Raw genomic sequence first — 22758 nt, 5'->3', positions numbered from 1 at the left:
CTCGTGGCGCAACGGTAGCGCGTCTGACTCCAGATCAGAAGGTTGCGTGTTCAAATCACGTCGGGGTCACTGTTTCCCATTTTATGCCCCACTGAGTTCCCATATTTGATTTAGAAAGCAAAGTCAAAAGAACACAGCCTTGCATTGGCCGGGAATCGAACCCGGGCCTCCCGCGTGGCAGGCGAGAATTCTACCACTGAACCACCAATGCTTCACATGTGTAGCTTAGAGACAGAGCTCTGTCCAAGACAGTGATGAGGCGCACGCACTCAAATTGCACACCTATGAACAAAGTGTGTGCAACAGACATTGGAATGCCAACGTTTCACATGATGGCAAGAATCAGATGCAGGAGACTATAAGTATGAATGTTTTTGCATTTGCTGAGATCACTGGCTTGGGACTAGTGTTGTGCTTATCAGGGCATGATGGCAGGCTGCTCCCGACAGAAGTGGCTCATAGAAGGCAGCCTCCAGATCACCAGCACTATTGTGTTTCAGATCATGTCACTGAACTCTCCTCCTTAAAAATCCTTCCCACTGTCTTTGCCAAATTCCCTGTCCTCGCCGAAATGCTGGGGTGAAACGGGCAGAGTTCTGCGCCCTGCGTCCCTTTATGCGTCCCTAACGCGCTCCCAACGCGCTCCCAACGCGGCCTACAGCCCTGGTCGGGCTTAGACCACTGGGGCCTCTGGAGAGCAAGACCTCCAGAAGCCTATGGTCAGGCCTATTGCACAGGCATTTTGTGCCTGGCCATTCCGGGATTGTTGTGTTTCAAGGCCCAGCCATCAATACTAATGTGATGGCTTTCCCTGAGAACCCTCATGTCCCTGTCCTCCCAAGAGCCCGAGCTTTTATGTAAAATAAGGTGTGCACCTTGGGCCTTCCCCTTTGCGCTCTCTGCCCCCTCTCTTTCTCCAAAGCTGAGCTCTGCAGGTAAATGTATCTATCTGAGTGAGGGGCTAGGGAGGGCCTTGCCCAGCAGTCTTACAAAGCAAGAGTTCAGAGAAAGCACCTGCTCTGGGAAGGAGACTCCGCTCACAGAGAAGACAAGTCTAACATGCCACAGTGAAGATTGGATGGGCAAGACACACGCCTGACAGGCTGGTAGAACACCACCAGAGGAGCAGATAGCTACGCTAAGAAGGCCACAGAAAAGTCATACATGTATCTCATACACTGGGACTGGTTGTAATACTGGCCCTAACACCATTAGATAGTAGTCTGCGCATCATAACACCCAACAGTGACAAGACACTAAGCAAATGGCAAATGCTGCGTAGGATAAAGACGCCTTATATAACACAAGCTCAAGGCAGGCGCGCACACATAAAGATATATGTTGAGTCTCAGGAGATGTGCTTTTGTCACTAGTCTCTGTGGCGCAATCGGTTAGCGTGTTCGGCTGTTAACCGAAAGGTTGGTGGTTCAAGCCCACCCAGGGACGTTTCCTTTTGCATGCATGAAGCACTTTAATAAATCATAGTAATGTGCCTTTGGTCTAGAGCTCCTGCGTGAGACCCTTTCCCTGAACATTTCAATCCTCTGCGTTCTCTCTGCACCTGCACTCAATTTCATCAATAGGATGGAAAACAAAAAGCCAAACCTTGTAATACAACCCTAGGCATATAAGGAGGTGGGCAAAAATGAAAAGGCTCACAACATTTGCTGATGTGTCTCCAAAAGCAAGGACCTCGTGGCGCAACGGTAGCGCGTCTGACTCCAGATCAGAAGGTTGCGTGTTCAAATCACGTCGGGGTAACTGTTTCCCATTTTATGCCCCACTGAGTTCCCATATTTGATTTAGAAAGCAAAGTCAAAAGAACACAGCCTTGCATTGGCCGGGAATCGAACCCGGGCCTCCCGCGTGGCAGGCGAGAATTCTACCACTGAACCACCAATGCTTCACATGTGTAGCTTAGAGACAGAGCTCTGTCCAAGACAGTGATGAGGCGCACGCACTCAAATTGCACACCTATGAACAAAGTGTGTGCAACAGACATTGGAATGCCAACGTTTCACATGATGGCAAGAATCAGATGCAGGAGACTATAAGTATGAATGTTTTTGCATTTGCTGAGGTCACTAGCTTGGGACTAGTGTTGTGGTTATCAGGGCATGATGGCAGGCTGCTCCCGACAGAAGTGGCTCATAGAAGGCAGCCTCCAGATCACCAGCACTATTGTGTTTCAGATCATGTCACTGAACTCTCCTCCTTAAAAATCCTTCCCACTGTCTTTGCCAAATTCCCTGTCCTCCCCGAAATGCTGGGGTGAAACGGGCAGAGTTCTGCGCCCTGCGTCCCTTTATGCGTCCCTAACGCGCTCCCAACGCGGCCTACAGCCCTGGTCGGGCACAGCCCTGGTCGGGCTTAGACCACTGGGGCCTCTGGAGAGCAAGACCTCCAGAAGCCTATGGTCAGGCCTATTGCACAGGCATTTTGTGCCTGGCCATTCCGGGATTGTTGTGTTTCAAGGCCCAGCCATCAATACTAATGTGATGGGTTTCCCTGAGAACCCTCATGTCCCTGTCCTCCCAAGAGCCCGAGCTTTTATGTAAAATAAGGTGTGCACCTTGGGCCTTCCCCTTTGCGCTCTCTGCCCCCTCTCTTTCTCCAAAGCTGAGCTCTGCAGGTAAATGTATCTATCTGAGTGAGGGGCTAGGGAGGGCCTTGCCCAGCAGTCTTACAAAGCAAGAGTTCAGAGAAAGCACCTGCTCTGGGAAGGAGACTCCGCTCACAGAGAAGACAAGTCTAACATGCCACAGTGAAGATTGGATGGGCAAGACACACGCCTGACAGGCTGGTAGAACACCACCAGAGGAGCAGATAGCTACGCTAAGAAGGCCACAGAAAAGTCATACATGTATCTCATACACTGGGACTGGTTGTAATACTGGCCCTAACACCATTAGATAGTAGTCTGCGCATCATAACACCCAACAGTGACAAGACACTAAGCAAATGGCAAATGCTGCGTAGGATAAAGACGCCTTATATAACACAAGCTCAAGGCAGGCGCGCACACATAAAGATATATGTTGGGTCTCAGGAGATGTGCTTTTGTCACTAGTCTCTGTGGCGCAATCGGTTAGTGCGTTCGGCTGTTAACCGAAAGGTTGGTGGTTCAAGCCCACCCAGGGACGTTTCCTTTTGCATGCATGAAGCACTTTAATAAATCATAGTAATGTGCCTTTGGTCTAAAGCTCCTGCGTGAGACCCTTTCCCTGAACATTTCAATCCTCTGCGTTCTCTCTGCACCTGCACTCAATTTCATCAATAGGATGGAAAACAAAAAGCCAAACCTTGTAATACAACCCTAGGCATATAAGGAGGTGGGCAAAAATGAAAAGGCTCACAACATTTGCTGATGTGACTCCAAATGCAAGGACCTCGTGGCGCAACGGTAGCGCGTCTGACTCCAGATCAGAAGGTTGCGTGTTCAAATCACATCGGGGTCACTGTTTCCCGTTTTATGCCCCACTGAGTTCCCATATTTGATTTAGAAAGCAAAGTCAAAAGAACACAGCCTTGCATTGGCCGGGAATCGAACCCAGGCCTCCCGCGTGGCAGGCGAGAATTCTTCCACTGAACCACCAATGCTTCACATGTGTAGCTTAGAGACAGAGCTCTGTCCAAGACAGTGATGAGGCGCACGCACTCAAATTGCACACCTATGAACAAAGTGTGTGCAACAGACATTGGAATGCCAACGTTTCACATGATGGCAAGAATCAGATGCAGGAGACTATAAGTATGAATGTTTTTGCATTTGCTGAGGTCACTGGCTTGGGACTAGTGTTGTGGTTATCAGGGCATGATGGCAGGCTGCTCCCGACAGAAGGGGCTCATAGAAGGCAGCCTCCAGATCACCAGCACTATTGTGTTTCAGATCATGTCACTGAACTCTCCTCCTTAAAAATCCTTCCCACTGTCTTTGCCAAATTCCCTGTCCTCCCCGAAATGCTGGGGTGAAACGGGCAGAGTTCTGCGCCCTGCGTCCCTAACGCGCTCCCAACGCGGCCTACAGCCCTGGTCGGGCACAGCCCTGGTCGGGCTTAGACCACTGGGGCCTCTGGAGAGCAAGACCTCCAGAAGCCTATGGTCAGGCCTATTGCACAGGCATTTTGTGCCTGGCCATTCCGGGATTGTTGTGTTTCAAGGCCCAGCCATCAATACTAATGTGATGGCTTTCCCTGAAAACCCTCATGTCCCTGTCCTCCCAAGAGCCCGAGCTTTTATGTAAAATAAGGTGTGCACCTTGGGCCTTCCCCTTTGCGCTCTCTGCCCCCTCTCTTTCTCCAAAGCTGAGCTCTGCAGGTAAATGTATCTATCTGAGTGAGGGGCTAGGGAGGGCCTTGCCCAGCAGTCTTACAAAGCAAGAGTTCAGAGAAAGCACCTGCTCTGGGAAGGAGACTCCGCTCACAGAGAAGACAAGTCTAACATGCCACAGTGAAGATTGGATGGGCAAGACACACGCCTGACAGGCTGGTAGAACACCACCAGAGGAGCAGATAGCTACGCTAAGAAGGCCACAGAAAAGTCATACATGTATCTCATACACTGGGACTGGTTGTAATACTGGCCCTAACACCATTAGATAGTAGTCTGCGCATCATAACACCCAACAGTGACAAGACACTAAGCAAATGGCAAATGCTGCGTAGGATAAAGACGCCTTATATAACACAAGCTCAAGGCAGGCGCGCACACATAAAGATATATGTTGAGTCTCAGGAGATGTGCTTTTGTCACTAGTCTCTGTGGCGCAATCGGTTAGCGTGTTCGGCTGTTAACCGAAAGGTTGGTGGTTCAAGCCCACCCAGGGACGTTTCCTTTTGCATGCATGAAGCACTTTAATAAATCATAGTAATGTGCCTTTGGTCTAGAGCTCCTGCGTGAGACCCTTTCCCTGAACATTTCAATCCTCTGCGTTCTCTCTGCACCTGCACTCAATTTCATCAATAGGATGGAAAACAAAAAGCCAAACCTTGTAATACAACCCTTGGCATAAAAGGAGGTGGGCAAAAATGAAAAGGCTCACAACATTTGCTGATGTGTCTCCAAAAGCAAGGACCTCGTGGCGCAACGGTAGCGCGTCTGACTCCAGATCAGAAGGTTGCGTGTTCAAATCACGTCGGGGTAACTGTTTCCCATTTTATGCCCCACTGAGTTCCCATATTTGATTTAGAAAGCAAAGTCAAAAGAACACAGCCTTGCATTGGCCGGGAATCGAACCCGGGCCTCCCGCGTGGCAGGCGAGAATTCTACCACTGAACCCCCAATGCTTCACATGTGTAGCTTAGAGACAGAGCTCTGTCCAAGACAGTGATGAGGCGCACGCACTCAAATTGCACACCTATGAACAAAGTGTGTGCAACAGACATTGGAATGCCAACGTTTCACATGATGGCAAGAATCAGATGCAGGAGACTATAAGTATGAATGTTTTTGCATTTGCTGAGGTCACTGGCTTGGGACTAGTGTTGTGGTTATCAGGGCATGATGGCAGGCTGCTCCCGACAGAAGTGGCTCATAGAAGGCAGCCTCCAGATCACCAGCACTATTGTGTTTCAGATCATGTCACTGAACTCTCCTCCTTAAAAATCCTTCCCACTGTCTTTGCCAAATTCCCTGTCCTCCCCGAAATGCTGGGGTGAAACGGGCAGAGTTCTGCGCCCTGCGTCCCTTTATGCGTCCCTAACGCGCTCCCAACGCGCTCCCAACGCGGCCTACAGCCCTGGTCGGGCTTAGACCACTGGGGCCTCTGGAGAGCAAGACCTCCAGAAGCCTATGGTCAGGCCTATTGCACAGGCATTTTGTGCCTGGCCATTCCGGGATTGTTGTGTTTCAAGGCCCAGCCATCAATACTAATGTGATGGCTTTCCCTGAGAACCCTCATGTTCCTGTCCTCCCAAGAGCCCGAGCTTTATGTAAAATAAGGTGTGCACCTTGGGCCTTCCCCTTTGCGCTCTCTGCCCCCTCTCTTTCTCCAAAGCTGAGCTCTGCAGGTAAATGTATCTATCTGAGTGAGGGGCTAGGGAGGGCCTTGCCCAGCAGTCTTACAAAGCAAGAGTTCAGAGAAAGCACCTGCTCTGGGAAGGAGACTCCGCTCACAGAGAAGACAAGTCTAACATGCCACAGTGAAGATTGGATGGGCAAGACACACGCCTGACAGGCTGGTAGAACACCACCAGAGGAGCAGATAGCTACGCTAAGAAGGCCACAGAAAAGTCATACATGTATCTCATACACTGGGACTGGTTGTAATACTGGCCCTAACACCATTAGACAGTAGTCTGCGCATCATAACACCCAACAGTGACAAGACACTAAGCAAATGGCAAATGCTGCGTAGGATAAAGACGCCTTATATAACACAAGCTCAAGGCAGGCGCGCACACATAAAGATATATGTTGGGTCTCAGGAGATGTGCTTTTGTCACTAGTCTCTGTGGCGCAATCGGTTAGTGCGTTCGGCTGTTAACCGAAAGGTTGGTGGTTCAAGCCCACCCAGGGACGTTTCCTTTTGCATGCATGAAGCACTTTAATAAATCATAGTAATGTGCCTTTGGTCTAAAGCTCCTGCGTGAGACCCTTTCCCTGAACATTTCAATCCTCTGCGTTCTCTCTGCACCTGCACTCAATTTCATCAATAGGATGGAAAACAAAAAGCCAAACCTTGTAATACAACCCTAGGCATATAAGGAGGTGGGCAAAAATGAAAAGGCTCACAACATTTGCTGATGTGACTCCAAATGCAAGGACCTCGTGGCGCAACGGTAGCGCGTCTGACTCCAGATCAGAAGGTTGCGTGTTCAAATCACATCGGGGTCACTGTTTCCCATTTTATGCCCCACTGAGTTCCCATATTTGATTTAGAAAGCAAAGTCAAAAGAACACAGCCTTGCATTGGCCGGGAATCGAACCCAGGCCTCCCGCGTGGCAGGCGAGAATTCTTCCACTGAACCACCAATGCTTCACATGTGTAGCTTAGAGACAGAGCTCTGTCCAAGACAGTGATGAGGCGCACGCACTCAAATTGCACACCTATGAACAAAGTGTGTGCAACAGACATTGGAATGCCAACGTTTCACATGATGGCAAGAATCAGATGCAGGAGACTATAAGTATGAATGTTTTTGCATTTGCTGAGGTCACTGGCTTGGGACTAGTGTTGTGGTTATCAGGGCATGATGGCAGGCTGCTCCCGACAGAAGGGGCTCATAGAAGGCAGCCTCCAGATCACCAGCACTATTGTGTTTCAGATCATGTCACTGAACTTCTCCTCCTTAAAAATCCTTCCCACTGTCTTTGCCAAATTCCCTGTCCTCCCCGAAATGCTGGGGTGAAACGGGCAGAGTTCTGCGCCCTGCGTCCCTAACGCGCTCCCAACGCGCTCCCAACGCGGCCTACAGCCCTGGTCGGGCACAGCCCTGGTCGGGCTTAGACCACTGGGGCCTCTGGAGAGCAAGACCTCCAGAAGCCTATGGTCAGGCCTATTGCACAGGCATTTTGTGCCTGGCCATTCCGGGATTGTTGTGTTTCAAGGCCCAGCCATCAATACTAATGTGATGGGTTTCCCTGAGAACCCTCATGTCCCTGTCCTCCCAAGAGCCCGAGCTTTTATGTAAAATAAGGTGTGCACCTTGGGCCTTCCCCTTTGCGCTCTCTGCCCCCTCTCTTTCTCCAAAGCTGAGCTCTGCAGGTAAATGTATCTATCTGAGTGAGGGGCTAGGGAGGGCCTTGCCCAGCAGTCTTACAAAGCAAGAGTTCAGAGAAAGCACCTGCTCTGGGAAGGAGACTCCGCTCACAGAGAAGACAAGTCTAACATGCCACAGTGAAGATTGGATGGGCAAGACACACGCCTGACAGGCTGGTAGAACACCACCAGAGGAGCAGATAGCTACGCTAAGAAGGCCACAGAAAAGTCATACATGTATCTCATACACTGGGACTGGTTGTAATACTGGCCCTAACACCATTAGATAGTAGTCTGCGCATCATAACACCCAACAGTGACAAGACACTAAGCAAATGGCAAATGCTGCGTAGGATAAAGACGCCTTATATAACACAAGCTCAAGGCAGGCGCGCACACATAAAGATATATGTTGGGTCTCAGGAGATGTGCTTTTGTCACTAGTCTCTGTGGCGCAATAGGTTAGTGCGTTCGGCTGTTAACCGAAAGGTTGGTGGTTCAAGCCCACCCAGGGACGTTTCCTTTTGCATGCATGAAGCACTTTAATAAATCATAGTAATGTGCCTTTGGTCTAAAGCTCCTGCGTGAGACCCTTTCCCTGAACATTTCAATCCTCTGCGTTCTCTCTGCACCTGCACTCAATTTCATCAATAGGATGGAAAACAAAAAGCCAAACCTTGTAATACAACCCTAGGCATATAAGGAGGTGGGCAAAAATGAAAAGGCTCACAACATTTGCTGATGTGACTCCAAATGCAAGGACCTCGTGGCGCAACGGTAGCGCGTCTGACTCCAGATCAGAAGGTTGCGTGTTCAAATCACATCGGGGTCACTGTTTCCCGTTTTATGCCCCACTGAGTTCCCATATTTGATTTAGAAAGCAAAGTCAAAAGAACACAGCCTTGCATTGGCCGGGAATCGAACCCAGGCCTCCCGCGTGGCAGGCGAGAATTCTTCCACTGAACCACCAATGCTTCACATGTGTAGCTTAGAGACAGAGCTCTGTCCAAGACAGTGATGAGGCGCACGCACTCAAATTGCACACCTATGAACAAAGTGTGTGCAACAGACATTGGAATGCCAACGTTTCACATGATGGCAAGAATCAGATGCAGGAGACTATAAGTATGAATGTTTTTGCATTTGCTGAGGTCACTGGCTTGGGACTAGTGTTGTGGTTATCAGGGCATGATGGCAGGCTGCTCCCGACAGAAGGGGCTCATAGAAGGCAGCCTCCAGATCACCAGCACTATTGTGTTTCAGATCATGTCACTGAACTCTCCTCCTTAAAAATCCTTCCCACTGTCTTTGCCAAATTCCCTGTCCTCCCCGAAATGCTGGGGTGAAACGGGCAGAGTTCTGCGCCCTGCGTCCCTAACGCGCTCCCAACGCGGCCTACAGCCCTGGTCGGGCACAGCCCTGGTCGGGCTTAGACCACTGGGGCCTCTGGAGAGCAAGACCTCCAGAAGCCTATGGTCAGGCCTATTGCACAGGCATTTTGTGCCTGGCCATTCCGGGATTGTTGTGTTTCAAGGCCCAGCCATCAATACTAATGTGATGGCTTTCCCTGAAAACCCTCATGTCCCTGTCCTCCCAAGAGCCCGAGCTTTTATGTAAAATAAGGTGTGCACCTTGGGCCTTCCCCTTTGCGCTCTCTGCCCCCTCTCTTTCTCCAAAGCTGAGCTCTGCAGGTAAATGTATCTATCTGAGTGAGGGGCTAGGGAGGGCCTTGCCCAGCAGTCTTACAAAGCAAGAGTTCAGAGAAAGCACCTGCTCTGGGAAGGAGACTCCGCTCACAGAGAAGACAAGTCTAACATGCCACAGTGAAGATTGGATGGGCAAGACACACGCCTGACAGGCTGGTAGAACACCACCAGAGGAGCAGATAGCTACGCTAAGAAGGCCACAGAAAAGTCATACATGTATCTCATACACTGGGACTGGTTGTAATACTGGCCCTAACACCATTAGATAGTAGTCTGCGCATCATAACACCCAACAGTGACAAGACACTAAGCAAATGGCAAATGCTGCGTAGGATAAAGACGCCTTATATAACACAAGCTCAAGGCAGGCGCGCACACATAAAGATATATGTTGAGTCTCAGGAGATGTGCTTTTGTCACTAGTCTCTGTGGCGCAATCGGTTAGCGTGTTCGGCTGTTAACCGAAAGGTTGGTGGTTCAAGCCCACCCAGGGACGTTTCCTTTTGCATGCATGAAGCACTTTAATAAATCATAGTAATGTGCCTTTGGTCTAGAGCTCCTGCGTGAGACCCTTTCCCTGAACATTTCAATCCTCTGCGTTCTCTCTGCACCTGCACTCAATTTCATCAATAGGATGGAAAACAAAAAGCCAAACCTTGTAATACAACCCTTGGCATAAAAGGAGGTGGGCAAAAATGAAAAGGCTCACAACATTTGCTGATGTGTCTCCAAAAGCAAGGACCTCGTGGCGCAACGGTAGCGCGTCTGACTCCAGATCAGAAGGTTGCGTGTTCAAATCACGTCGGGGTAACTGTTTCCCATTTTATGCCCCACTGAGTTCCCATATTTGATTTAGAAAGCAAAGTCAAAAGAACACAGCCTTGCATTGGCCGGGAATCGAACCCGGGCCTCCCGCGTGGCAGGCGAGAATTCTACCACTGAACCCCCAATGCTTCACATGTGTAGCTTAGAGACAGAGCTCTGTCCAAGACAGTGATGAGGCGCACGCACTCAAATTGCACACCTATGAACAAAGTGTGTGCAACAGACATTGGAATGCCAACGTTTCACATGATGGCAAGAATCAGATGCAGGAGACTATAAGTATGAATGTTTTTGCATTTGCTGAGGTCACTGGCTTGGGACTAGTGTTGTGGTTATCAGGGCATGATGGCAGGCTGCTCCCGACAGAAGTGGCTCATAGAAGGCAGCCTCCAGATCACCAGCACTATTGTGTTTCAGATCATGTCACTGAACTCTCCTCCTTAAAAATCCTTCCCACTGTCTTTGCCAAATTCCCTGTCCTCCCCGAAATGCTGGGGTGAAACGGGCAGAGTTCTGCGCCCTGCGTCCCTTTATGCGTCCCTAACGCGCTCCCAACGCGCTCCCAACGCGGCCTACAGCCCTGGTCGGGCTTAGACCACTGGGGCCTCTGGAGAGCAAGACCTCCAGAAGCCTATGGTCAGGCCTATTGCACAGGCATTTTGTGCCTGGCCATTCCGGGATTGTTGTGTTTCAAGGCCCAGCCATCAATACTAATGTGATGGCTTTCCCTGAGAACCCTCATGTTCCTGTCCTCCCAAGAGCCCGAGCTTTATGTAAAATAAGGTGTGCACCTTGGGCCTTCCCCTTTGCGCTCTCTGCCCCCTCTCTTTCTCCAAAGCTGAGCTCTGCAGGTAAATGTATCTATCTGAGTGAGGGGCTAGGGAGGGCCTTGCCCAGCAGTCTTACAAAGCAAGAGTTCAGAGAAAGCACCTGCTCTGGGAAGGAGACTCCGCTCACAGAGAAGACAAGTCTAACATGCCACAGTGAAGATTGGATGGGCAAGACACACGCCTGACAGGCTGGTAGAACACCACCAGAGGAGCAGATAGCTACGCTAAGAAGGCCACAGAAAAGTCATACATGTATCTCATACACTGGGACTGGTTGTAATACTGGCCCTAACACCATTAGACAGTAGTCTGCGCATCATAACACCCAACAGTGACAAGACACTAAGCAAATGGCAAATGCTGCGTAGGATAAAGACGCCTTATATAACACAAGCTCAAGGCAGGCGCGCACACATAAAGATATATGTTGGGTCTCAGGAGATGTGCTTTTGTCACTAGTCTCTGTGGCGCAATCGGTTAGTGCGTTCGGCTGTTAACCGAAAGGTTGGTGGTTCAAGCCCACCCAGGGACGTTTCCTTTTGCATGCATGAAGCACTTTAATAAATCATAGTAATGTGCCTTTGGTCTAAAGCTCCTGCGTGAGACCCTTTCCCTGAACATTTCAATCCTCTGCGTTCTCTCTGCACCTGCACTCAATTTCATCAATAGGATGGAAAACAAAAAGCCAAACCTTGTAATACAACCCTAGGCATATAAGGAGGTGGGCAAAAATGAAAAGGCTCACAACATTTGCTGATGTGACTCCAAATGCAAGGACCTCGTGGCGCAACGGTAGCGCGTCTGACTCCAGATCAGAAGGTTGCGTGTTCAAATCACATCGGGGTCACTGTTTCCCATTTTATGCCCCACTGAGTTCCCATATTTGATTTAGAAAGCAAAGTCAAAAGAACACAGCCTTGCATTGGCCGGGAATCGAACCCAGGCCTCCCGCGTGGCAGGCGAGAATTCTTCCACTGAACCACCAATGCTTCACATGTGTAGCTTAGAGACAGAGCTCTGTCCAAGACAGTGATGAGGCGCACGCACTCAAATTGCACACCTATGAACAAAGTGTGTGCAACAGACATTGGAATGCCAACGTTTCACATGATGGCAAGAATCAGATGCAGGAGACTATAAGTATGAATGTTTTTGCATTTGCTGAGGTCACTGGCTTGGGACTAGTGTTGTGGTTATCAGGGCATGATGGCAGGCTGCTCCCGACAGAAGGGGCTCATAGAAGGCAGCCTCCAGATCACCAGCACTATTGTGTTTCAGATCATGTCACTGAACTTCTCCTCCTTAAAAATCCTTCCCACTGTCTTTGCCAAATTCCCTGTCCTCCCCGAAATGCTGGGGTGAAACGGGCAGAGTTCTGCGCCCTGCGTCCCTAACGCGCTCCCAACGCGCTCCCAACGCGGCCTACAGCCCTGGTCGGGCACAGCCCTGGTCGGGCTTAGACCACTGGGGCCTCTGGAGAGCAAGACCTCCAGAAGCCTATGGTCAGGCCTATTGCACAGGCATTTTGTGCCTGGCCATTCCGGGATTGTTGTGTTTCAAGGCCCAGCCATCAATACTAATGTGATGGGTTTCCCTGAGAACCCTCATGTCCCTGTCCTCCCAAGAGCCCGAGCTTTTATGTAAAATAAGGTGTGCACCTTGGGCCTTCCCCTTTGCGCTCTCTGCCCCCTCTCTTTCTCCAAAGCTGAGCTCTGCAGGTAAATGTATCTATCTGAGTGAGGGGCTAGGGAGGGCCTTGCCCAGCAGTCTTACAAAGCAAGAGTTCAGAGAAAGCACCTGCTCTGGGAAGGAGACTCCGCTCACAGAGAAGACAAGTCTAACATGCCACAGTGAAGATTGGATGGGCAAGACACACGCCTGACAGGCTGGTAGAACACCACCAGAGGAGCAGATAGCTACGCTAAGAAGGCCACAGAAAAGTCATACATGTATCTCATACACTGGGACTGGTTGTAATACTGGCCCTAACACCATTAGATAGTAGTCTGCGCATCATAACACCCAACAGTGACAAGACACTAAGCAAATGGCAAATGCTGCGTAGGATAAAGACGCCTTATATAACACAAGCTCAAGGCAGGCGCGCACACATAAAGATATATGTTGGGTCTCAGGAGATGTGCTTTTGTCACTAGTCTCTGTGGCGCAATAGGTTAGTGCGTTCGGCTGTTAACCGAAAGGTTGGTGGTTCAAGCCCACCCAGGGACGTTTCCTTTTGCATGCATGAAGCACTTTAATAAATCATAGTAATGTGCCTTTGGTCTAAAGCTCCTGCGTGAGACCCTTTCCCTGAACATTTCAATCCTCTGCGTTCTCTCTGCACCTGCACTCAATTTCATCAATAGGATGGAAAACAAAAAGCCAAACCTTGTAATACAACCCTAGGCATATAAGGAGGTGGGCAAAAATGAAAAGGCTCACAACATTTGCTGATGTGACTCCAAATGCAAGGACCTCGTGGCGCAACGGTAGCGCGTCTGACTCCAGATCAGAAGGTTGCGTGTTCAAATCACATCGGGGTCACTGTTTCCCATTTTATGCCCCACTGAGTTCCCATATTTGATTTAGAAAGCAAAGTCAAAAGAACACAGCCTTGCATTGGCCGGGAATCGAACCCAGGCCTCCCGCGTGGCAGGCGAGAATTCTTCCACTGAACCACCAATGCTTCACATGTGTAGCTTAGAGACAGAGCTCTGTCCAAGACAGTGATGAGGCGCACGCACTCAAATTGCACACCTATGAACAAAGTGTGTGCAACAGACATTGGAATGCCAACGTTTCACATGATGGCAAGAATCAGATGCAGGAGACTATAAGTATGAATGTTTTTGCATTTGCTGAGGTCACTGGCTTGGGACTAGTGTTGTGGTTATCAGGGCATGATGGCAGGCTGCTCCCGACAGAAGGGGCTCATAGAAGGCAGCCTCCAGATCACCAGCACTATTGTGTTTCAGATCATGTCACTGAACTCTCCTCCTTAAAAATCCTTCCCACTGTCTTTGCCAAATTCCCTGTCCTCCCCGAAATGCTGGGGTGAAACGGGCAGAGTTCTGCGCCCTGCGTCCCTAACGCGCTCCCAACGCGGCCTACAGCCCTGGTCGGGCACAGCCCTGGTCGGGCTTAGACCACTGGGGCCTCTGGAGAGCAAGACCTCCAGAAGCCTATGGTCAGGCCTATTGCACAGGCATTTTGTGCCTGGCCATTCCGGGATTGTTGTGTTTCAAGGCCCAGCCATCAATACTAATGTGATGGCTTTCCCTGAGAACCCTCATGTCCCTGTCCTCCCAAGAGCCCGAGCTTTTATGTAAAATAAGGTGTGCACCTTGGGCCTTCCCCTTTGCGCTCTCTGCCCCCTCTCTTTCTCCAAAGCTGAGCTCTGCAGGTAAATGTATCTATCTGAGTGAGGGGCTAGGGAGGGCCTTGCCCAGCAGTCTTACAAAGCAAGAGTTCAGAGAAAGCACCTGCTCTGGGAAGGAGACTCCGCTCACAGAGAAGACAAGTCTAACATGCCACAGTGAAGATTGGATGGGCAAGACACACGCCTGACAGGCTGGTAGAACACCACCAGAGGAGCAGATAGCTACGCTAAGAAGGCCACAGAAAAGTCATACATGTATCTCATACACTGGGACTGGTTGTAATACTGGCCCTAACACCATTAGATAGTAGTCTGCGCATCATAACACCCAACAGTGACAAGACACTAAGCAAATGGCAAATGCTGCGTAGGATAAAGACGCCTTATATAACACAAGCTCAAGGCAGGCGCGCACACATAAAGATATATGTTGAGTCTCAGGAGATGTGCTTTTGTCACTAGTCTCTGTGGCGCAATCGGTTAGCGTGTTCGGCTGTTAACCGAAAGGTTGGTGGTTCAAGCCCACCCAGGGACGTTTCCTTTTGCATGCATGAAGCACTTTAATAAATCATAGTAATGTGCCTTTGGTCTAGAGCTCCTGCGTGAGACCCTTTCCCTGAACATTTCAATCCTCTGCGTTCTCTCTGCACCTGCACTCAATTTCATCAATAGGATGGAAAACAAAAAGCCAAACCTTGTAATACAACCCTAGGCATATAAGGAGGTGGGCAAAAATGAAAAGGCTCACAACATTTGCTGATGTGTCTCCAAAAGCAAGGACCTCGTGGCGCAACGGTAGCGCGTCTGACTCCAGATCAGAAGGTTGCGTGTTCAAATCACGTCGGGGTAACTGTTTCCCATTTTATGCCCCACTGAGTTCCCATATTTGATTTAGAAAGCAAAGTCAAAAGAACACAGCCTTACATTGGCCGGGAATCGAACCCGGGCCTCCCGCGTGGCAGGCGAGAATTCTACCACTCAACCACCAATGCTTCACATGTGTAGCTTAGAGACAGAGCTCTGTCCAAGACAGTGATGAGGCGCACGCACTCAAATTGCACACCTATGAACAAAGTGTGTGCAACAGACATTGGAATGCCAACGTTTCACATGATGGCAAGAATCAGATGCAGGAGACTATAAGTATGAATGTTTTTGCATTTGCTGAGGTCACTAGCTTGGGACTAGTGTTGTGGTTATCAGGGCATGATGGCAGGCTGCTCCCGACAGAAGTGGCTCATAGAAGGCAGCCTCCAGATCACCAGCACTATTGTGTTTCAGATCATGTCACTGAACTCTCCTCCTTAAAAATCCTTCCCACTGTCTTTGCCAAATTCCCTGTCCTCCCCGAAATGCTGGGGTGAAACGGGCAGAGTTCTGCGCCCTGCGTCCCTTTATGCGTCCCTAACGCGCTCCCAACGCGGCCTACAGCCCTGGTCGGGCACAGCCCTGGTCGGGCTTAGACCACTGGGGCCTCTGGAGAGCAAGACCTCCAGAAGCCTATGGTCAGGCCTATTGCACAGGCATTTTGTGCCTGGCCATTCCGGGATTGTTGTGTTTCAAGGCCCAGCCATCAATACTAATGTGATGGGTTTCCCTGAGAACCCTCATGTCCCTGTCCTCCCAAGAGCCCGAGCTTTTATGTAAAATAAGGTGTGCACCTTGGGCCTTCCCCTTTGCGCTCTCTGCCCCCTCTCTTTCTCCAAAGCTGAGCTCTGCAGGTAAATGTATCTATCTGAGTGAGGGGCTAGGGAGGGCCTTGCCCAGCAGTCTTACAAAGCAAGAGTTCAGAGAAAGCACCTGCTCTGGGAAGGAGACTCCGCTCACAGAGAAGACAAGTCTAACATGCCACAGTGAAGATTGGATGGGCAAGACACACGCCTGACAGGCTGGTAGAACACCACCAGAGGAGCAGATAGCTACGCTAAGAAGGCCACAGAAAAGTCATACATGTATCTCATACACTGGGACTGGTTGTAATACTGGCCCTAACACCATTAGATAGTAGTCTGCGCATCATAACACCCAACAGTGACAAGACACTAAGCAAATGGCAAATGCTGCGTAGGATAAAGACGCCTTATATAACACAAGCTCAAGGCAGGCGCGCACACATAAAGATATATGTTGGGTCTCAGGAGATGTGCTTTTGTCACTAGTCTCTGTGGCGCAATCGGTTAGTGCGTTCGGCTGTTAACCGAAAGGTTGGTGGTTCAAGCCCACCCAGGGACGTTTCCTTTTGCATGCATGAAGCACTTTAATAAATCATAGTAATGTGCCTTTGGTCTAAAGCTCCTGCGTGAGACCCTTTCCCTGAACATTTCAATCCTCTGCGTTCTCTCTGCACCTGCACTCAATTTCATCAATAGGATGGAAAACAAAAAGCCAAACCTTGTAATACAACCCTAGGCATATAAGGAGGTGGGCAAAAATGAAAAGGCTCACAACATTTGCTGATGTGACTCCAAATGCAAGGACCTCGTGGTGCAACGGTAGCGCGTCTGACTCCAGATCAGAAGGTTGCGTGTTCAAATCACATCGGGGTCACTGTTTCCCGTTTTATGCCCCACTGAGTTCCCATATTTGATTTAGAAAGCAAAGTCAAAAGAACACAGCCTTGCATTGGCCGGGAATCGAACCCAGGCCTCCCGCGTGGCAGGCGAGAATTCTTCCACTGAACCACCAATGCTTCACATGTGTAGCTTAGAGACAGAGCTCTGTCCAAGACAGTGATGAGGCGCACGCACTCAAATTGCACACCTATGAACAAAGTGTGTGCAACAGACATTGGAATGCCAACGTTTCACATGATGGCAAGAATCAGATGCAGGAGACTATAAGTATGAATGTTTTTGCATTTGCTGAGGTCACTGGCTTGGGACTAGTGTTGTGGTTATCAGGGCATGATGGCAGGCTGCTCCCGACAGAAGGGGCTCATAGAAGGCAGCCTCCAGATCACCAGCACTATTGTGTTTCAGATCATGTCACTGAACTCTCCTCCTTAAAAATCCTTCCCACTGTCTTTGCCAAATTCCCTGTCCTCCCCGAAATGCTGGGGTGAAACGGGCAGAGTTCTGCGCCCTGCGTCCCTAACGCGCTCCCAACGCGGCCTACAGCCCTGGTCGGGCACAGCCCTGGTCGGGCTTAGACCACTGGGGCCTCTGGAGAGCAAGACCTCCAGAAGCCTATGGTCAGGCCTATTGCACAGGCATTTTGTGCCTGGCCATTCCGGGATTGTTGTGTTTCAAGGCCCAGCCATCAATACTAATGTGATGGCTTTCCCTGAAAACCCTCATGTCCCTGTCCTCCCAAGAGCCCGAGCTTTTATGTAAAATAAGGTGTGCACCTTGGGCCTTCCCCTTTGCGCTCTCTGCCCCCTCTCTTTCTCCAAAGCTGAGCTCTGCAGGTAAATGTATCTATCTGAGTGAGGGGCTAGGGAGGGCCTTGCCCAGCAGTCTTACAAAGCAAGAGTTCAGAGAAAGCACCTGCTCTGGGAAGGAGACTCCGCTCACAGAGAAGACAAGTCTAACATGCCACAGTGAAGATTGGATGGGCAAGACACACGCCTGACAGGCTGGTAGAACACCACCAGAGGAGCAGATAGCTACGCTAAGAAGGCCACAGAAAAGTCATACATGTATCTCATACACTGGGACTGGTTGTAATACTGGCCCTAACACCATTAGATAGTAGTCTGCGCATCATAACACCCAACAGTGACAAGACACTAAGCAAATGGCAAATGCTGCGTAGGATAAAGACGCCTTATATAACACAAGCTCAAGGCAGGCGCGCACACATAAAGATATATGTTGAGTCTCAGGAGATGTGCTTTTGTCACTAGTCTCTGTGGCGCAATCGGTTAGCGTGTTCGGCTGTTAACCGAAAGGTTGGTGGTTCAAGCCCACCCAGGGACGTTTCCTTTTGCATGCATGAAGCACTTTAATAAATCATAGTAATGTGCCTTTGGTCTAGAGCTCCTGCGTGAGACCCTTTCCCTGAACATTTCAATCCTCTGCGTTCTCTCTGCACCTGCACTCAATTTCATCAATAGGATGGAAAACAAAAAGCCAAACCTTGTAATACAACCCTAGGCATATAAGGAGGTGGGCAAAAATGAAAAGGCTCACAACATTTGCTGATGTGTCTCCAAAAGCAAGGACCTCGTGGCGCAACGGTAGCGCGTCTGACTCCAGATCAGAAGGTTGCGTGTTCAAATCACGTCGGGGTAACTGTTTCCCATTTTATGCCCCACTGAGTTCCCATATTTGATTTAGAAAGCAAAGTCAAAAGAACACAGCCTTGCATTGGCCGGGAATCGAACCCGGGCCTCCCGCGTGGCAGGCGAGAATTCTACCACTGAACCACCAATGCTTCACATGTGTAGCTTAGAGACAGAGCTCTGTCCAAGACAGTGATGAGGCGCACGCACTCAAATTGCACACCTATGAACAAAGTGTGTGCAACAGACATTGGAATTCCAACGTTTCACATGATGGCAAGAATCAGATGCAGGAGACTATAAGTATGAATGTTTTTGCATTTGCTGAGGTCACTGGCTTGGGACTAGTGTTGTGGTTATCAGGGCATGATGGCAGGCTGCTCCCGACAGAAGTGGCTCATAGAAGGCAGCCTCCAGATCACCAGCACTATTGTGTTTCAGATCATGTCACTGAACTCTCCTCCTTAAAAATCCTTCCCACTGTCTTTGCCAAATTCCCTGTCCTCCCCGAAATGCTGGGGTGAAACGGGCAGAGTTCTGCGCCCTGCGTCCCTTTATGCGTCCCTAACGCGCTCCCAACGCGCTCCCAACGCGGCCTACAGCCCTGGTCGGGCTTAGACCACTGGGGCCTCTGGAGAGCAAGACCTCCAGAAGCCTATGGTCAGGCCTATTGCACAGGCATTTTGTGCCTGGCCATTCCGGGATTGTTGTGTTTCAAGGCCCAGCCATCAATACTAATGTGATGGCTTTCCCTGAGAACCCTCATGTTCCTGTCCTCCCAAGAGCCCGAGCTTTATGTAAAATAAGGTGTGCACCTTGGGCCTTCCCCTTTGCGCTCTCTGCCCCCTCTCTTTCTCCAAAGCTGAGCTCTGCAGGTAAATGTATCTATCTGAGTGAGGGGCTAGGGAGGGCCTTGCCCAGCAGTCTTACAAAGCAAGAGTTCAGAGAAAGCACCTGCTCTGGGAAGGAGACTCCGCTCACAGAGAAGACAAGTCTAACATGCCACAGTGAAGATTGGATGGGCAAGACACACGCCTGACAGGCTGGTAGAACACCACCAGAGGAGCAGATAGCTACGCTAAGAAGGCCACAGAAAAGTCATACATGTATCTCATACACTGGGACTGGTTGTAATACTGGCCCTAACACCATTAGACAGTAGTCTGCGCATCATAACACCCAACAGTGACAAGACACTAAGCAAATGGCAAATGCTGCGTAGGATAAAGACGCCTTATATAACACAAGCTCAAGGCAGGCGCGCACACATAAAGATATATGTTGGGTCTCAGGAGATGTGCTTTTGTCACTAGTCTCTGTGGCGCAATCGGTTAGTGCGTTCGGCTGTTAACCGAAAGGTTGGTGGTTCAAGCCCACCCAGGGACGTTTCCTTTTGCATGCATGAAGCACTTTAATAAATCATAGTAATGTGCCTTTGGTCTAAAGCTCCTGCGTGAGACCCTTTCCCTGAACATTTCAATCCTCTGCGTTCTCTCTGCACCTGCACTCAATTTCATCAATAGGATGGAAAACAAAAAGCCAAACCTTGTAATACAACCCTAGGCATATAAGGAGGTGGGCAAAAATGAAAAGGCTCACAACATTTGCTGATGTGACTCCAAATGCAAGGACCTCGTGGCGCAACGGTAGCGCGTCTGACTCCAGATCAGAAGGTTGCGTGTTCAAATCACATCGGGGTCACTGTTTCCCATTTTATGCCCCACTGAGTTCCCATATTTGATTTAGAAAGCAAAGTCAAAAGAACACAGCCTTGCATTGGCCGGGAATCGAACCCAGGCCTCCCGCGTGGCAGGCGAGAATTCTTCCACTGAACCACCAATGCTTCACATGTGTAGCTTAGAGACAGAGCTCTGTCCAAGACAGTGATGAGGCGCACGCACTCAAATTGCACACCTATGAACAAAGTGTGTGCAACAGACATTGGAATGCCAACGTTTCACATGATGGCAAGAATCAGATGCAGGAGACTATAAGTATGAATGTTTTTGCATTTGCTGAGGTCACTGGCTTGGGACTAGTGTTGTGGTTATCAGGGCATGATGGCAGGCTGCTCCCGACAGAAGGGGCTCATAGAAGGCAGCCTCCAGATCACCAGCACTATTGTGTTTCAGATCATGTCACTGAACTCTCCTCCTTAAAAATCCTTCCCACTGTCTTTGCCAAATTCCCTGTCCTCCCCGAAATGCTGGGGTGAAACGGGCAGAGTTCTGCGCCCTGCGTCCCTAACGCGCTCCCAACGCGGCCTACAGCCCTGGTCGGGCACAGCCCTGGTCGGGCTTAGACCACTGGGGCCTCTGGAGAGCAAGACCTCCAGAAGCCTATGGTCAGGCCTATTGCACAGGCATTTTGTGCCTGGCCATTCCGGGATTGTTGTGTTTCAAGGCCCAGCCATCAATACTAATGTGATGGGTTTCCCTGAGAACCCTCATGTCCCTGTCCTCCCAAGAGCCCGAGCTTTTATGTAAAATAAGGTGTGCACCTTGGGCCTTCCCCTTTGCGCTCTCTGCCCCCTCTCTTTCTCCAAAGCTGAGCTCTGCAGGTAAATGTATCTATCTGAGTGAGGGGCTAGGGAGGGCCTTGCCCAGCAGTCTTACAAAGCAAGAGTTCAGAGAAAGCACCTGCTCTGGGAAGGAGACTCCGCTCACAGAGAAGACAAGTCTAACATGCCACAGTGAAGATTGGATGGGCAAGACACACGCCTGACAGGCTGGTAGAACACCACCAGAGGAGCAGATAGCTACGCTAAGAAGGCCACAGAAAAGTCATACATGTATCTCATACACTGGGACTGGTTGTAATACTGGCCCTAACACCATTAGATAGTAGTCTGCGCATCATAACACCCAACAGTGACAAGACACTAAGCAAATGGCAAATGCTGCGTAGGATAAAGACGCCTTATATAACACAAGCTCAAGGCAGGCGCGCACACATAAAGATATATGTTGAGTCTCAGGAGATGTGCTTTTGTCACTAGTCTCTGTGGCGCAATCGGTTAGCGTGTTCGGCTGTTAACCGAAAGGTTGGTGGTTCAAGCCCACCCAGGGACGTTTCCTTTTGCATGCATGAAGCACTTTAATAAATCATAGTAATGTGCCTTTGGTCTAGAGCTCCTGCGTGAGACCCTTTCCCTGAACATTTCAATCCTCTGCGTTCTCTCTGCACCTGCACTCAATTTCATCAATAGGATGGAAAACAAAAAGCCAAACCTTGTAATACAACCCTAGGCATATAAGGAGGTGGGCAAAAATGAAAAGGCTCACAACATTTGCTGATGTGTCTCCAAAAGCAAGGACCTCGTGGCGCAACGGTAGCGCGTCTGACTCCAGATCAGAAGGTTGCGTGTTCAAATCACGTCGGGGTAACTGTTTCCCATTTTATGCCCCACTGAGTTCCCATATTTGATTTAGAAAGCAAAGTCAAAAGAACACAGCCTTGCATTGGCCGGGAATCGAACCCGGGCCTCCCGCGTGGCAGGCGAGAATTCTACCACTGAACCACCAATGCTTCACATGTGTAGCTTAGAGACAGAGCTCTGTCCAAGACAGTGATGAGGCGCACGCACTCAAATTGCACACCTATGAACAAAGTGTGTGCAACAGACATTGGAATGCCAACGTTTCACATGATGGCAAGAATCAGATGCAGGAGACTATAAGTATGAATGTTTTTGCATTTGCTGAGGTCACTGGCTTGGGACTAGTGTTGTGGTTATCAGGGCATGATGGCAGGCTGCTCCCGACAGAAGTGGCTCATAGAAGGCAGCCTCCAGATCACCAGCACTATTGTGTTTCAGATCATGTCACTGAACTCTCCTCCTTAAAAATCCTTCCCACTGTCTTTGCCAAATTCCCTGTCCTCCCCGAAATGCTGGGGTGAAACGGGCAGAGTTCTGCGCCCTGCGTCCCTTTATGCGTCCCTAACGCGCTCCCAACGCGCTCCCAACGCGGCCTACAGCCCTGGTCGGGCTTAGACCACTGGGGCCTCTGGAGAGCAAGACCTCCAGAAGCCTATGGTCAGGCCTATTGCACAGGCATTTTGTGCCTGGCCATTCCGGGATTGTTGTGTTTCAAGGC

At 49.9% G+C, this 22758-nt stretch overlaps 40 non-coding genes across 40 annotated transcripts; 26 read left to right on the top strand and 14 right to left on the bottom strand.

Moving 5' to 3' along the window:
* Nucleotides 1-140: 140 nt before the first annotated feature.
* Nucleotides 141-211, bottom strand: TRNAG-GCC (transfer RNA glycine (anticodon GCC)). The gene has a single exon. It is a non-coding gene; the product is annotated as a tRNA-Gly (tRNA).
* Nucleotides 212-1372: 1161 nt separating this feature from the next.
* TRNAN-GUU (transfer RNA asparagine (anticodon GUU)) lies at nucleotides 1373-1446 on the top strand. Its single transcript has one exon. It is a non-coding gene; the product is annotated as a tRNA-Asn (tRNA).
* Nucleotides 1447-1689: 243 nt separating this feature from the next.
* TRNAW-CCA (transfer RNA tryptophan (anticodon CCA)) lies at nucleotides 1690-1761 on the top strand. The gene has a single exon. It is a non-coding gene; the product is annotated as a tRNA-Trp (tRNA).
* Nucleotides 1762-1832: 71 nt separating this feature from the next.
* TRNAG-GCC (transfer RNA glycine (anticodon GCC)) lies at nucleotides 1833-1903 on the bottom strand. Its single transcript has one exon. It is a non-coding gene; the product is annotated as a tRNA-Gly (tRNA).
* Nucleotides 1904-3069: 1166 nt separating this feature from the next.
* Nucleotides 3070-3143, top strand: TRNAN-GUU (transfer RNA asparagine (anticodon GUU)). Its single transcript has one exon. It is a non-coding gene; the product is annotated as a tRNA-Asn (tRNA).
* A 243-nt stretch (nucleotides 3144-3386) lies between these two features.
* On the top strand, nucleotides 3387-3458 carry TRNAW-CCA (transfer RNA tryptophan (anticodon CCA)). The gene has a single exon. It is a non-coding gene; the product is annotated as a tRNA-Trp (tRNA).
* A 71-nt stretch (nucleotides 3459-3529) lies between these two features.
* Nucleotides 3530-3600, bottom strand: TRNAG-GCC (transfer RNA glycine (anticodon GCC)). Its single transcript has one exon. It is a non-coding gene; the product is annotated as a tRNA-Gly (tRNA).
* Nucleotides 3601-4754: 1154 nt separating this feature from the next.
* TRNAN-GUU (transfer RNA asparagine (anticodon GUU)) lies at nucleotides 4755-4828 on the top strand. The gene has a single exon. It is a non-coding gene; the product is annotated as a tRNA-Asn (tRNA).
* A 243-nt stretch (nucleotides 4829-5071) lies between these two features.
* On the top strand, nucleotides 5072-5143 carry TRNAW-CCA (transfer RNA tryptophan (anticodon CCA)). The gene has a single exon. It is a non-coding gene; the product is annotated as a tRNA-Trp (tRNA).
* Nucleotides 5144-5214: 71 nt separating this feature from the next.
* On the bottom strand, nucleotides 5215-5285 carry TRNAG-GCC (transfer RNA glycine (anticodon GCC)). The gene has a single exon. It is a non-coding gene; the product is annotated as a tRNA-Gly (tRNA).
* Nucleotides 5286-6445: 1160 nt separating this feature from the next.
* TRNAN-GUU (transfer RNA asparagine (anticodon GUU)) lies at nucleotides 6446-6519 on the top strand. Its single transcript has one exon. It is a non-coding gene; the product is annotated as a tRNA-Asn (tRNA).
* Nucleotides 6520-6762: 243 nt separating this feature from the next.
* TRNAW-CCA (transfer RNA tryptophan (anticodon CCA)) lies at nucleotides 6763-6834 on the top strand. The gene has a single exon. It is a non-coding gene; the product is annotated as a tRNA-Trp (tRNA).
* A 71-nt stretch (nucleotides 6835-6905) lies between these two features.
* Nucleotides 6906-6976, bottom strand: TRNAG-GCC (transfer RNA glycine (anticodon GCC)). Its single transcript has one exon. It is a non-coding gene; the product is annotated as a tRNA-Gly (tRNA).
* A 1166-nt stretch (nucleotides 6977-8142) lies between these two features.
* On the top strand, nucleotides 8143-8216 carry TRNAN-GUU (transfer RNA asparagine (anticodon GUU)). Its single transcript has one exon. It is a non-coding gene; the product is annotated as a tRNA-Asn (tRNA).
* A 243-nt stretch (nucleotides 8217-8459) lies between these two features.
* On the top strand, nucleotides 8460-8531 carry TRNAW-CCA (transfer RNA tryptophan (anticodon CCA)). Its single transcript has one exon. It is a non-coding gene; the product is annotated as a tRNA-Trp (tRNA).
* Nucleotides 8532-8602: 71 nt separating this feature from the next.
* TRNAG-GCC (transfer RNA glycine (anticodon GCC)) lies at nucleotides 8603-8673 on the bottom strand. The gene has a single exon. It is a non-coding gene; the product is annotated as a tRNA-Gly (tRNA).
* Nucleotides 8674-9827: 1154 nt separating this feature from the next.
* On the top strand, nucleotides 9828-9901 carry TRNAN-GUU (transfer RNA asparagine (anticodon GUU)). Its single transcript has one exon. It is a non-coding gene; the product is annotated as a tRNA-Asn (tRNA).
* A 243-nt stretch (nucleotides 9902-10144) lies between these two features.
* Nucleotides 10145-10216, top strand: TRNAW-CCA (transfer RNA tryptophan (anticodon CCA)). The gene has a single exon. It is a non-coding gene; the product is annotated as a tRNA-Trp (tRNA).
* Nucleotides 10217-10287: 71 nt separating this feature from the next.
* TRNAG-GCC (transfer RNA glycine (anticodon GCC)) lies at nucleotides 10288-10358 on the bottom strand. Its single transcript has one exon. It is a non-coding gene; the product is annotated as a tRNA-Gly (tRNA).
* Nucleotides 10359-11518: 1160 nt separating this feature from the next.
* On the top strand, nucleotides 11519-11592 carry TRNAN-GUU (transfer RNA asparagine (anticodon GUU)). The gene has a single exon. It is a non-coding gene; the product is annotated as a tRNA-Asn (tRNA).
* Nucleotides 11593-11835: 243 nt separating this feature from the next.
* Nucleotides 11836-11907, top strand: TRNAW-CCA (transfer RNA tryptophan (anticodon CCA)). The gene has a single exon. It is a non-coding gene; the product is annotated as a tRNA-Trp (tRNA).
* A 71-nt stretch (nucleotides 11908-11978) lies between these two features.
* Nucleotides 11979-12049, bottom strand: TRNAG-GCC (transfer RNA glycine (anticodon GCC)). Its single transcript has one exon. It is a non-coding gene; the product is annotated as a tRNA-Gly (tRNA).
* A 1166-nt stretch (nucleotides 12050-13215) lies between these two features.
* Nucleotides 13216-13289, top strand: TRNAN-GUU (transfer RNA asparagine (anticodon GUU)). Its single transcript has one exon. It is a non-coding gene; the product is annotated as a tRNA-Asn (tRNA).
* A 243-nt stretch (nucleotides 13290-13532) lies between these two features.
* On the top strand, nucleotides 13533-13604 carry TRNAW-CCA (transfer RNA tryptophan (anticodon CCA)). The gene has a single exon. It is a non-coding gene; the product is annotated as a tRNA-Trp (tRNA).
* A 71-nt stretch (nucleotides 13605-13675) lies between these two features.
* TRNAG-GCC (transfer RNA glycine (anticodon GCC)) lies at nucleotides 13676-13746 on the bottom strand. The gene has a single exon. It is a non-coding gene; the product is annotated as a tRNA-Gly (tRNA).
* Nucleotides 13747-14900: 1154 nt separating this feature from the next.
* Nucleotides 14901-14974, top strand: TRNAN-GUU (transfer RNA asparagine (anticodon GUU)). The gene has a single exon. It is a non-coding gene; the product is annotated as a tRNA-Asn (tRNA).
* A 243-nt stretch (nucleotides 14975-15217) lies between these two features.
* On the top strand, nucleotides 15218-15289 carry TRNAW-CCA (transfer RNA tryptophan (anticodon CCA)). Its single transcript has one exon. It is a non-coding gene; the product is annotated as a tRNA-Trp (tRNA).
* A 71-nt stretch (nucleotides 15290-15360) lies between these two features.
* On the bottom strand, nucleotides 15361-15431 carry TRNAG-GCC (transfer RNA glycine (anticodon GCC)). Its single transcript has one exon. It is a non-coding gene; the product is annotated as a tRNA-Gly (tRNA).
* A 1166-nt stretch (nucleotides 15432-16597) lies between these two features.
* On the top strand, nucleotides 16598-16671 carry TRNAN-GUU (transfer RNA asparagine (anticodon GUU)). Its single transcript has one exon. It is a non-coding gene; the product is annotated as a tRNA-Asn (tRNA).
* Nucleotides 16672-16914: 243 nt separating this feature from the next.
* TRNAW-CCA (transfer RNA tryptophan (anticodon CCA)) lies at nucleotides 16915-16986 on the top strand. The gene has a single exon. It is a non-coding gene; the product is annotated as a tRNA-Trp (tRNA).
* Nucleotides 16987-17057: 71 nt separating this feature from the next.
* TRNAG-GCC (transfer RNA glycine (anticodon GCC)) lies at nucleotides 17058-17128 on the bottom strand. Its single transcript has one exon. It is a non-coding gene; the product is annotated as a tRNA-Gly (tRNA).
* A 1154-nt stretch (nucleotides 17129-18282) lies between these two features.
* TRNAN-GUU (transfer RNA asparagine (anticodon GUU)) lies at nucleotides 18283-18356 on the top strand. Its single transcript has one exon. It is a non-coding gene; the product is annotated as a tRNA-Asn (tRNA).
* A 243-nt stretch (nucleotides 18357-18599) lies between these two features.
* On the top strand, nucleotides 18600-18671 carry TRNAW-CCA (transfer RNA tryptophan (anticodon CCA)). Its single transcript has one exon. It is a non-coding gene; the product is annotated as a tRNA-Trp (tRNA).
* Nucleotides 18672-18742: 71 nt separating this feature from the next.
* Nucleotides 18743-18813, bottom strand: TRNAG-GCC (transfer RNA glycine (anticodon GCC)). The gene has a single exon. It is a non-coding gene; the product is annotated as a tRNA-Gly (tRNA).
* A 1160-nt stretch (nucleotides 18814-19973) lies between these two features.
* Nucleotides 19974-20047, top strand: TRNAN-GUU (transfer RNA asparagine (anticodon GUU)). The gene has a single exon. It is a non-coding gene; the product is annotated as a tRNA-Asn (tRNA).
* Nucleotides 20048-20290: 243 nt separating this feature from the next.
* TRNAW-CCA (transfer RNA tryptophan (anticodon CCA)) lies at nucleotides 20291-20362 on the top strand. The gene has a single exon. It is a non-coding gene; the product is annotated as a tRNA-Trp (tRNA).
* A 71-nt stretch (nucleotides 20363-20433) lies between these two features.
* On the bottom strand, nucleotides 20434-20504 carry TRNAG-GCC (transfer RNA glycine (anticodon GCC)). Its single transcript has one exon. It is a non-coding gene; the product is annotated as a tRNA-Gly (tRNA).
* Nucleotides 20505-21658: 1154 nt separating this feature from the next.
* TRNAN-GUU (transfer RNA asparagine (anticodon GUU)) lies at nucleotides 21659-21732 on the top strand. The gene has a single exon. It is a non-coding gene; the product is annotated as a tRNA-Asn (tRNA).
* Nucleotides 21733-21975: 243 nt separating this feature from the next.
* Nucleotides 21976-22047, top strand: TRNAW-CCA (transfer RNA tryptophan (anticodon CCA)). Its single transcript has one exon. It is a non-coding gene; the product is annotated as a tRNA-Trp (tRNA).
* A 71-nt stretch (nucleotides 22048-22118) lies between these two features.
* On the bottom strand, nucleotides 22119-22189 carry TRNAG-GCC (transfer RNA glycine (anticodon GCC)). The gene has a single exon. It is a non-coding gene; the product is annotated as a tRNA-Gly (tRNA).
* Between the last annotated feature and the right edge of the window lie 569 nt (nucleotides 22190-22758).

Source organism: Triturus cristatus, chromosome 4_2 (assembly GCF_964204655.1).
Source record: "Triturus cristatus chromosome 4_2, aTriCri1.1, whole genome shotgun sequence".
Taxonomy (NCBI): Eukaryota; Metazoa; Chordata; class Amphibia; order Caudata; family Salamandridae; genus Triturus; species Triturus cristatus.
The sequence above is the reverse complement of the archived record's forward strand: the minus strand, read 5'-3'. Positions and strand labels throughout refer to the sequence as shown.